The sequence below is a fragment of the Oncorhynchus mykiss genome, chromosome 31, assembly GCF_013265735.2.
Source record: "Oncorhynchus mykiss isolate Arlee chromosome 31, USDA_OmykA_1.1, whole genome shotgun sequence".
Lineage (NCBI taxonomy): Eukaryota > Metazoa > Chordata > Actinopteri > Salmoniformes > Salmonidae > Oncorhynchus > Oncorhynchus mykiss.
This window is the reverse complement of record NC_050571.1, coordinates 11,457,217-11,470,151: the sequence shown is the minus strand read 5'-3', so window position 1 is coordinate 11,470,151 and position 12,935 is coordinate 11,457,217.

Below are 12,935 nucleotides of genomic sequence, written 5' to 3'. Positions count from 1 at the left end.
TACAGTGTAATATTATAACTACTCTCTATCCCGTTCCAGGGTAATACTATAACTACTCTCTCTCCTGCCAGGGTAATATTATAGCTACTCTCTCTCTCATTCCAGGGTAATATTATAGCTACTCTCTCTCTCCTTCCAGGGTAATATTATAGCTACTCTCGCTCTCCTTCCAGGGTAATATTATAACTACTCTCTATCCCCTTCCAGGGTAATATAATACCTACTCACTCTCTCCTTCCAGGGTAATATTATAACTACTCTCTCCTTCCAGGGTAATATTATACCTACTCTCTATCCCCTTCCAGGGTAATATTATAGCTACTCTCTATCCCCTTCCAGGGTAATATTATAACTACTCTCTATCCCCTTCCAGGGTAATATTATAACTACTCTCTATCCCCTTCCAGGGTAATATTATAACTACTCTCTCCTTCCAGGGTAAAATTATAACTACTCTCTCCTTCCAGGGTAAAATTATAACTACTCTCTCCTTCCAGGGTAATATTATAACTACTCTCTCCTTCCAGGGTAAAATTATAACTACTCTCTCTCTCCTTCCAGGGTTATATTATACCTACTCTCTCTCTCCTTCCAGGGTAATATTATACCTACTCTCTCTCTCCTTCCAGGGTTATATTATACCTACTCTCTCTCTCCTTCCAGGGTAATATTATAACTACTCTCTCCATCCAGGTTAATATTATACCTACTCTCTATCCCCTTTCAGGGTAATATTATAACTACTCTCTCTTTCCAGGGTAATATTATAACCACTCTCTCCTTCCAGTGTAATATTATAGCTACTCTCTATCCCCTTCCAGGGTAATATTATAATGACTCTCTCTCTCCTTCCAGGGTAATATTATAACCTCTCTCCTTCCAGGGTAATATAATACCTACTCTCTCTCTCCTTCCAGGGTAATATTATAACTACTCTCTCCTTCCAGGGTAATATTATACCTACTCTCTATCCCCTTCCAGGGTAATATTATAGCTACTCTCTCTCCTTACAGTGTAATATTATAACTACTCTCTCTCTCCTTCCAGGGTAATATTATAAAAAACTCTCTCCTTCCAGGGTAATATTATACCTACTCTCTATCCCCTTCCAGGGTAATATTATAACTACTCTCTCTCTCCTTCCAGGGTAATATTATAACTACTCTCTCCTTCCAGGGTAATATTATACCTACTCTCTATCCCCTTCCAGGGTAATATTATAGCTACTCTCTCTCCTTACAGTGTAATATAATACCTACTCTCTCTCTCCTTCCAGGGTAATATTATAACTACTCTCTCCTTCCAGGGTAATATTATACCTACTCTCTATCCCCTTCCAGGGTAATATTATACCTACTCTCTATCCCATTCCAGGGTAATATTATAGCTACTCTCTCTCCTTACAGTGTAATATTATAACTACTCTCTATCTCCTTCCAGGGTAATATTATAACTACTCTCTATCCCCTTCCAGGGTAATACTATAGCTACTCTCTCCTTCCAGGGTAATATTATAACTACTCTCTATCCCCTTCCAGGGTAATATTATAACTACTCTCGCTCTCCTTCAAGGGTAATATTATAGCTACTCTCTGTCCCCTTCCAGGGTAATATTATAACTACTCTCTCTCCTTACAGTGTAATATTATAACTACTCTCTATCCCGTTCCAGGGTAATACTATAACTACTCTCTCTCCTGCCAGGGTAATATTATAGCTACTCTCTCTCTCATTCCAGGGTAATATTATAGCTACTCTCTCTCTCCTTCCAGGGTAATATTATAGCTACTCTCTCTCTCCTTCCAGGGTAATATTATAACTACTCTCTATCCCCTTCCAGGGTAATATTATACCTACTCTCTATCCCCTTCCAGGGTAATATTATACCTACTCTCTATCCCATTCCAGGGTAATATTATAGCTACTCTCTCTCCTTACAGTGTAATATTATAACTACTCTCTATCTCCTTCCAGGGTAATATTATAACTACTCTCTATCCCCTTCCAGGGTAATACTATAGCTACTCTCTCCTTCCAGGGTAATATTATAACTACTCTCTATCCCCTTCCAGGGTAATATTATAACTACTCTCGCTCTCCTTCAAGGGTAATATTATAGCTACTCTCTGTCCCCTTCCAGGGTAATATTATAACTACTCTCTCTCCTTACAGTGTAATATTATAACTACTCTCTATCCCGTTCCAGGGTAATACTATAACTACTCTCTCTCCTGCCAGGGTAATATTATAGCTACTCTCTCTCTCATTCCAGGGTAATATTATAGCTACTCTCTCTCTCCTTCCAGGGTAATATTATAGCTACTCTCTCTCTCCTTCCAGGGTAATATTATAACTACTCTCTATCCCCTTCCAGGGTAATATAATACCTACTCACTCTCTCCTTCCAGGGTAATATTATAACTACTCTCTCCTTCCAGGGTAATATTATACCTACTCTCTATCCCCTTCCAGGGTAATATTATAGCTACTCTCTATCCCCTTCCAGGGTAATATTATAGCTACTCTCTCTCTCCTTCCAGGGTAATATTAAAGCTACTCTCTATCCCCTTCCAGGGTAATATTATAACTACTCTCTCCTTCCAGGGTAATATTATAGCTACTCTCTCCTTCCAGGGTAATATTATAATTACTCTCTATCACCTTCCAGGGTAATATTATAGCTACTCTATCCCCTTCCAGGGTAATATTATAGCTACTCTCTATCCCCTTCCAGGGTAATATTATAGCTACTCTCTCTCTCTGTCCAGGGTAATATTATAGCTACTCTCTATCCTCCAATGGTAATATTATAGCTACTCTCTCTCTCTCCTTCCAGGGTAATATTATAACTACTCTCTATCCCCTTCCAGGGTAATATTATAACTACTCTCTATCCCCTTCCAGGGTAATATTATAACTACTCTCTCTCTCCTTCCAGGGTAATATTATAGCTACTCTCTTTCCCCTTCCATGGTAATATTATAGCTACTCTCTATCCCCTTCCAGGGTAATATTATAACTACTCTCTATCCCCTTCCAGGGTAATGTTATAGCTACTCTCTATCCCCTTCCAGGGTAATATTATAGCTACTCTCTATCCCCTTCCAGGGTAATATTATAGCTACTCTCTATCCCCTTCCAGGGTAATATTATAACTACTCTCTCCTTCCAGGGTAATATTATAACTACTCTCTATCTCCTTCCAGGGTAATATTATAGCTACTCTCTTCTTCCAGGGTAATATTATAGCTACTCTCTATCCCCTTCCAGGGTAATATTATAGCTACTCTCTATCCCCTTCCAGGGTAATATTATAACTACTCTCTCCTTCCAGGGTAATATTATAGCTACTCTCTATCCCCTTCCAGGGTAATATTATAACTACTGTCTATCCTTCCAGGGTAATATTATAACTACTCTCTATCCCCTTCCAGGGTAATATTAAATGGAGTTGTTGTGGTCCATTTGAAGTCTTCCAAGCCATAGACTGGAGAGGCATGGCTGTGTGTGATACTGATTCTTGATTATCATGTCAATGAGGTTGCTCAGTCAGTGTTTGGTTCTAGGCTAATATTACTGCCACAGAGTAGCCTCCTGCAGACCTGCTCGGCATACACATGCACAACACACACACACACACACACACACACACACACACACACACACACACACACACACACACACACACACACACACACACACACACACACACACACCTCAGTCAACACATGTACATTCGTAGTGGTCAGGAATAGCCTCAGTGGATAAAGACTGAGGACTGCATGTAAGGTTAACGAAGCGTCAAGATCTAAGGCTAATCTCACTAATTGGTCGCTTATTTTCTCTCTCTCTCGCTCTTCTCTCCTTTCCCTCTCTCTTTCGTGTCGTCTTTCATCTTTTAAGGCCAGGCCACTTAGAAATGCATTAGCAAACAAATAAACAATCTATTTGACTCCTCTCTCTCCCTCTCTCCCTCCCTCCCTCCCTCACACAGACTGACACTCCGCTGTTTCCTCACACAGACTGACATTACTGTTTCCACACAGACTGACATTACTGTTTCCACACAGACTGACAACACTGTTTCCACACAGACTGATACCACTGTTTCCGCACAGACTGACACTACTGTTTCAACACAGACTGACACCACTGTTTCCACACAGACTGACACCACTGTTTCCACACAGACTGACAACACTGTTTCCACACAGACTGACACGCTGCTGCTTCCTCATACAGACTGACACTCCGCTGTTTCCACACAGACTTACACCACTGTTTCCACACAGATTGACACCACTGTTTCCACACAGACTGACACTCTGCTGTTTCCTCACAGACTGACAACACTGTTTCCTCACACAGACTGACCTCACTGTTTCCACACAGACTGACACTGCTGTTTCCACACAGACTGACACTCCTCTGTTTCCTCACACAGACTGACACTCTGCTGTTTCCTCACACAGACTGACACTCTGCTGTTTCCTCACACAGACTGACACCACTGTTTCCACACAGACTGACAAGCTGCTGTTTCCTCACACAGACTGACACTCTGCTGTTTCCTCACACAGACTGACACTCTGCTGTTTCCTCACACAGACTGACACCACCGTTTCCACACAGACTGACACCACTGTTTCCACACAGACTGACACCACTGTTTCCACACAGACTGACACTCTGCTGTTTCCTCACACAGACTGACAAGCTGCTGTTTCCTCACACAGACTGACACTCTGCTGTTTCCTCACACAGACTGACACCACTGTTTCCACACAGACTGACAAGCTGCTGTTTCCTCACACAGACTGACACTCTGCTGTTTCCTCACACAGACTGACACTCTGCTGTTTCCTCACACAGACTGACACCACTGTTTCCACACAGACTGACACCACTGTTTCCACACAGACTGACACCACTGTTTCCACACAGACTGACACTCTGCTGTTTCCTCACACAGACTGACAAGCTGCTGTTTCCTCACACAGACTGACACTCTGCTGTTTCCTCACACAGACTGACACTCCTCTAGTGGCAGGGCGGAGGTTTCTGAGCTGTCACAGAACATGTTGGTCTTATAACACACTGGGGACACTGACATGCAAGGTCATGGGTTTTTAGAGAGAGAGAGAGAGAGGCTGCTCATTAAACATCACTGTCTGATAAAGCGGTGTGTCTTTGCGGTCCAGTAACACCAGATGTTAGAATGCTGAATGTCATTCTGGTGACAGCTTTCTCTCTCTCGGATTTCATCTTTCTATCTCCCCACTGTCTCTCCTTCCCTCCATCTCTCATTTTTTCTCTCTCCCCTCTCTTCCTCTCTCTCCTAGACACGGTAGTTATGGCCAGGAGTGCGACCCATCATGGATTTGTGCCAGTACAAAGCGTAGAGACATAATTAAAGAGCATCCATTAGTGCTGTGATTACAGTGGACCTAGCCCTCTGAAACCTGACAGATACATCACACAGACATGGATGGAGAGAGAGAAATGAAGAGGTACTGTGAGGACAGGATACTGTGAGGGCATGGTACTGTGAGGGCATGGTACTGTGAGGGCAGGGTACTGTGAGGGCAGGGTACTGTGAGGGCAGGGTACTGTGAGGGCAGGGTACTGTGAGGGCAGGATACTGTGAGGACATGATAATGTGAGGACAGGGTACTGTGAGGGCAGGATACTGTGAGGGCAGGATACTGTGAGGACATGATAATGTGAGGACAGGGTACTGTGAGGGCAGGATACTGTGAGGGCAGGATACTGTGAGGGCAGGGTACTGTGAGGACAGGATACTGTGAGGGCATGGTACTGTGAGGGCAGGATACTGTGAGGACAGGATACTGTGTACTAAATGTCTTCCATATTATACTATAATATATCATTAGGGTTCAAATCTAGGAGGAGAGTAGTGGGGTTGGATACTGTACTGTATTAGTAGAACAGTAGGCTTGGGCGAAAGTTAGCTGAGCTCCTGAGAGACATAGAATCCACTGTAGGTGTAGAACGGCCACATATGAAATCAAATTGTATTAGTCGCATGCGCCGAATACAACAGGTGTAGTAGACCTTACAGTGAAATGCTGAATACAACAGGTGTAGTAGACCTTACAGGAAAATGCTGAATACAACAGGTGTAGTAGACCTTACAGGGAAATGCTGAATACAACAGGTCTAGTAGACCTTACAGGGAAATGCTGAATACAACAGGTGTAGTAGACCTGACAGGGAAATGCTGAATACAACAGGTGTAGAGACCTTACAGTGAAATGCTTACTTACGAGCCCCTAACCAACAATGCAGTTTCAAAAAATGCAGATAAGAATAAGAAATAAAAGTAACAAGTAATTAAAGAGCAACAGTAAAATAACAACAGCAAGACTATATACAGGGAGAACTGGTACAGAGTCAATGTGGAGACTATATACAGGGGGTACTGGTACATATTCAATGTGGAGACAATATACAGGGGGTACCGGTACATTTTCAATGTGGAGACTATATACAGGGGGGTACCGGTACAGAGTCAATGTGGAGACTATATACAGGGGGTACCGGTACAGAGTCAATGTGGAGACTATATACAGGGGGTACCGGTACAGAGTCAATGTGGAGACTATATACAGGGGGTACCGGTACAGATTCAATGTGGAGGCTATAAACAGGGGGTTACGGTACAGAGTCAATGTGAGGAGGCTATATACAGGGTGTTACGGTACAGAGTCAATGTGGCGGTTATATACAGGGGGTTACGGTACAGATTCAATGTGGAGACTACATACAGGGTGTCATGTCACTGGGCAGCTTTCGGCTGTGCTTCCCCTTGTAGTCTGTAATGGTTTGCAAGCCCTGCCACATCCGACGAGCTTCAGAGCTGGTGTAGCACGATTCGATCTTAGTCCTGTATTGACGCTTTGCCTGTTTGACGGTTCGTCAGAGGGCATAGCGGGATTTCTTATAAGCTTCCGGGTTAGAGTCCCGGTCCTTGAAAGTGGCAGCTCTAGCCTTTAGCTTAGTGTGGATGCTGCCTGTAATCCATGGCTTCTGGTTGGGGTATGTGCGTACGGTCACTATGGAGACGACGCCATCGATGCACTTATTGATGAAGCCAATGACTGATGTCATGTACTCCTCAATTCCATTGGATGAATCCCAGAACATATTCTAGTCTGTGCTAGCAAAACAGTCCTGTAGCTTAGCATCTGTTTCATCTGACAACTTTTTTATTGATCTCGTCACTGGTGCTTCCTGCTTGAACTTTTGCTTGTAAGGATGATAGAATTATTGTCATATTCCCCAAATGTAGGGCGAGGGAGAGCTTCGTACGTGTCTCTTTGTGTGGAGTATTTTTCCTCTGGATGCTGATAGAAATTTGGTCAAACTGATTTAAGTTCCCCTGCATTTAAGTCCCCGGCTACTAGGAGCCGCCTCTGGGTGAGCGTTTTCTTGTTTGTTTATGGTGGAATACAGCTCATTCGATGCTATCTTAGTGCCAGCCTCTGACTGTGGTAGTATGTAAACAGCTACAAAGAATACAGATTGTTTACAAACAGCTACAAAGAAACCAGCTGTTTACAGAAATACATAGTCTGCCGCCCCTTGTCTTACCAGACGCCTCTGTTCTATCCTGCCGGTACATCATATAACCAGCCAGCTGTGTGTTGATGTTGTCGTCGTTCAGCTATGACTCCGTGAATCATAAGATGTTACAGTTTTTAATGTCCCATTGGTAGTTTAATCTTCAGTGTAACTCGTCGATTTTATTGTCCAAACATTGCATGTTTGCTAGCAGAATGAAGGATAGTGGGGGTTAATTCATTCGCTTGCAAATTCTCAGAAGGCAGACAGACTTTTGGCTCCTCTTTGGTCGCCTCCTCTTCACGCAGATCACGGGGATCAGGGCCTGCTCCCGAGGAAGCAGCGTATCCTCAGCATCGGGCTCGTCAGAGTCGTGAAAGGAAAAAGGATTCTGCTAGTCCGTGGTGAGTAATCGCAGTCCTGATGTCTAGAAGTTATTTTTGGTCATAAGAGACGGTAGAGGCAACATTATGTACAAAATAGGTAAAACAATAAATTACAAACAATGCAAATAAGCAAACAAAAAAACACAATCGGCTGTGGGCACGTAAAATGTCTGCCATCTTCTCCGGCGCCATTTTATACTGTAGATTCCAAGAACACAGGATGAGATGTTACTATCCTTTGTGCAAGCACTTCCAAGAGTTCATGAACAGTGAGCCTGGTGAAATTTGGGGAGCGCATCGTCAGTAGTATACCTTTGGTTCCTAGGGTGTTTCGGACTTTCACGCTATACACCCTCCCCAAAGGCGGCCAGCGACAGGGTGATCAATCCTACGCTTGCGTCCCATTCCCAATTAGTCATAGGAGTTGCCTTGTTGTTGATAGCCAACATCCCATGGGACTATGCATGGCAGGGGCGTCCTCCTCCCTGAGTCAAGCATTGTTGATCGCATACCTCCTGGCCCTCTCACTTCGGGGCCCAGCTGGGGTCTTTCCTCTTCATCCAGAGCCACTGACTGCTGCCTTCTGCCGCCTCCGATACAGCTTTGATTGCCGAACGCTGGCTCTGGTCCTTAATTCCCAGGTCTCTAAGCAGTCCGGTTGTAGATGTTGCCACAAAACCTCTGCAGCTCACCTCCACTGGTCGGACTTCTGTGTTCCAGCCATGATGCCATGCTTCGGCAGCTCGATCGGCATAAGCCTCATCGACTGAGTCCTCCCAGGGTACTGTGAGCTCAATGATGAAGACCTTCTTGAGTGAACGGGACCAGAGCACCATGTCAGGTCTTAGGGTGGTGGTTGCGATCTCTGGAGGAAACACAAGTTGCCGGCCAATGTCAGCTAGCATTTTCCAGTCGCGGGCCAAGCGCAGCTGGTCTCGCTCATACCATTGGTGAAGATTAACTGGTGTTGGAAGGACGTCATATGTTGCTCTGATGGAAAAGCTCAACCTCCTCGCTTCCATGGCCCACAGATTCTTCCAGCTGATCTTCCTCTTCTCCACACAGTCCCATCGAGTCCACTGTCCCTGTTTGGCAAGAGATACCTAGATGCATAGATGCCTCTATGCCCTCCTTTTCCACTTCTGAGGCCTTCTTCCACTGTTTCTTAAGCTGTCTCCTTTCTTGAACGAGGCGCTTGATTTCTTGTTGCCTCCTGGAAACTGGTGGAGTTGGAACCTTTCTCCCGCCTTTTGCCTCTTGCACTCCAAAGCTTTCTGCCCCGTACTCATAGATGATGTCCCCCATCCTCTCCAACTTCTTCTCCACTGTACCTCAAAGTTTCTCGAGGATCAAGGTAAGGTCAGTATTCACTGTTTCCCACAACTTCTTGTCACTGGCACCAGGCCACTTCACATACGATCTGTGCCCTGGTAGTCTCCTCTCGACTGCAGGTCTGGGAGGCTGGGTGAGTTCCACTCCTGTTGTTGGTTCCACCTCAGTTGTTACTTCGGTGCTTGAGTTTACGTCCTCCATGATAGTGGTACTGATGCACTGCAAACTATGGTTTGCGTCCAGTTGCTGTGCTTCATTCGACTGATTTGATCACTTTCGCAGAAAGTAATCAATGCAATCAAAGTAATCCTCTGTCTCTCTTTACACAAACACCCCTTCTTCCCCTGGTGGATCCTCAACCCATGGTGTGATGTAACGTTCCTCCAACCACAGACACATACCTGCATCTGTTTGTGGCCCGCTGTTGCAGCAGAACTTGTGACAGTTGCTGTGGTGTTCTCGTGCTGTGCTCTCATTACTCGTAGTCAATTCCGGTCCAGTCGTTACCATGTTGTCAGCCGATGAGTCATCTTCCACCCCCGCTCTCGCAGACTCTAGGGGTATGTTGACTTTCTGTAGCTAAAGCGGATGTTTCCAACATACTGCAAAGCATGGGAAACTACAGAAATGGGAAGCTACCCCATGACTGTCCCAGTGGGGTCTATTCCCTCCTGTCAGCCGTCTCTCCGTGCCGCCACAAGGACTTTCCCCTGTTGTCAGCTGATCTTTCTCAGCAGTCACTGGACAAGTCCAGATATTCAGATTCCAAGAACACAGATGTTGCTATCCTTTGTGCAAGCACTTCCAAGAGTTCATGAACAGTGAGCCTGGTGAAATTTGGGGAGCGCATCATCAGTAGTGTACCTTAGCAGTAGTAGTAGTACTAGTAGAGTTATAGTGCAGTATTAGAACAGTAGAGTTATAATGTAGTAGTATTAGAACAGTAGAGTTATACTGTAGTAGTATTAAAACAGTAGAGTTATACTGTAGTAGTAGAACAGTAGAGTTATACTGTAGTAGTATTAGAACAGTAGAGTTATATTATAGTATTAGAACAGTAGAGTTATACTGTAGTAGTATTAGAACAGTAGAGTTATACTGTAGTAGTATTATAACAGGTGTTGCTGCCTCTGTACCCCTGTCCTCTTATGTCCTCTTCTCTCCTGCCATGTCCTCTCCTGTCCTGCCCTGTCCCTCTTCTGTCCTGCCCTGTCCTCTCCTTCCCTGCCCTGTCCTCTCCTTCCCCGCCCGTCAAATCAAATAAAAATCAAATCAAACGTATTTATATAGCCCTTCGTACATCAGCTGATATCTCAAAGTGCTGTACAGAAACCCAGCCTAAAACCCCAAACAGCAAGCAATGCAGGTGTAGAAGCACGGTGGCTAAGAAAAACTCCTTAGAAAGGCCAAAACCTAGGAAGAAACCTAGAGAGGAACTAGGCTATGTGGGCTGGCCAGTCCTCTTCTGGCTGTGCCGGGTGGAGATCATAACAGAACATGGCCAAGATGTTAAAATGTTCATAAATGACCAGCATGGTCAACTAATAACAATCACTGTAGTTGTCGAGGGTGCAGCAAGTCAGTACCTCAGGAGTAAATGTCACTTGGCTTTTCATAGCCGATCATGAAGAGTATCTCTACCACTCCTGCTGTCTCTAGAGAGTTGAAAACAGCAGGTTTGGGACAGGTAGCACGTCCGGTGAACAGGTCAGGATTCCATAGCCCCAGGCAGAACAGTTGAAACTGGAGCAGCAGCACGGCCAGGTGGACTGGGGACAGCAAGGAGTCATCATGCCAGGTAGTCCTGAGGCATGGTCCTAGGGCTCAGGTCCTCCGAGAGAGAAAAAGAAAGAGAGAATTAGAGAGCGCATACTTAAATTCACACAGAACACCGGACAAGACAGGAGAAGTACTCCAGATATAACAAACTGACCCTAGCCCCCCGACACATAAACTACTGCAACATAAATACTGGAGGCTGAGACAGGAGGGGTCAGGAGACACTATGGCCCCATCCGATGATACCCCCAGACAGGAAGATCAAGTTAGTGACTCAACCCACTCAATTGACGCACCCCTCCTAGGGACGGTATGAAAGAGCCCCAGTAAGCCAGTGACTCAGCCCCTGTAATAGGGTTAGAGGCAGAGAATCCCAGTGGAAAGAGGGGAACCGGCCAGGCAGAGACAGCAAGGGCGGTTCGTTGCTCCAGAGCCTTTCCGTTCACCTTCCCACTCCTGGGCCAGACTACACTCAATCATATGACCCACTGAAGAGATGAGTCTTCAGTAAAGACTTATGTCGACACATAGTCTGCGTCTCTCACATGGGTATGCAGACCATTCCATAAATATGAAGCTCTATAGGAGAAAGCCCTGCCTCCAGCTGTTTATTTAGAAATTCTAGGGACAATTAGGAGGCCTGCGTCTTGTGACCGTAGCGTACGTGTAGGTATATACGGCAGGACCAAATCAGAAAGATTGGTAGGAGCAAGCCCATGTATTGCTTTGTAGGTTAGCAGTAAAACCTTGAAATCAGCCCTTGCCTTAACAGGAAGCCAGTGTAGGGAGGCTAGCACTGGAGTAATATGATAAAAAAAATTGTCAGGATTCTAACAGCCGTATTTAGCACTAACTGAAGTTTATTTAGTGCTTTATCCGGGTAGCTGGAAAGAGCATTGCAGTAGTCTAACCTGGAAGGAACAAAAGCATGGATACATTTTTCTGCATAATTTTTGGACAGAAAGTTTCAGATTTTTGCAATGTTATGTAGATGGAAAAAAGCTGTCCTTGAAACAGTCTTGATATGTTCGTCAAAAGAGAGATCAGGGTCCAGAGTAACGCCGAGGTCCTCCACAGAATTATTTGAGACGACTGTACAACCATCAAGATTAATTGTCAGATTCAACAGAAGATCTCTTTGTTTCTTGGGACCTAGAACAAGCATCTATGTTTTGTCCGAGTTTAAAAGTAGAAAGTTTGCAGCCATCCACTTCCTTATGTCTGAAACACAGGCTTCTAGCGAGGTCAATTTTGGGGCTTCACCATGCTTCATTGAAATGTACAGCTGTGTGTCATCCGCATAGCAGTGAAAGTTAACATTATGTTTTCGAATGACATCCCCAAGAGGTAAAATATATAGTGAAAACATTAGTGGTCCTAAAACGGAACCTTGAGGAACACCGAAATGTACAGTTGATTTGTCAGAGGACAAACCATTCACAGAAACAAACTGATATCTTTCCGACAGATAAGATCTAAACCAGGCCAGAACTTGTCCATGTAGACCAATTTGGGTTTCCAATCTCTCCAAAAGAATGTGGTAATCGATGGTATCAAAAGCAGCACAAAGGTCTAGGAGCATGAGGACAGATGCAGAGCCTCGGTCTGACGCCATTAAAAGGTCATTTACCACCTTCACAACTGCAGTCTCAGTGCTATGATGGGGTCTAAAACCAGACTGAAGCATTTCATACACATTGTTTGTCTTCAGGAAGGCAGTGAGTTGCTGCGCAACAGCTTTTTCTAAGATTTTAGAGAGGAATGGAAGATTTGATGTAGGCCGATAGTTTTTTATATTTTCTGGGTTAAGGTTTGGCTTTTTCAAGAGAGGCTTTATTACTGCCACTTTTAGTG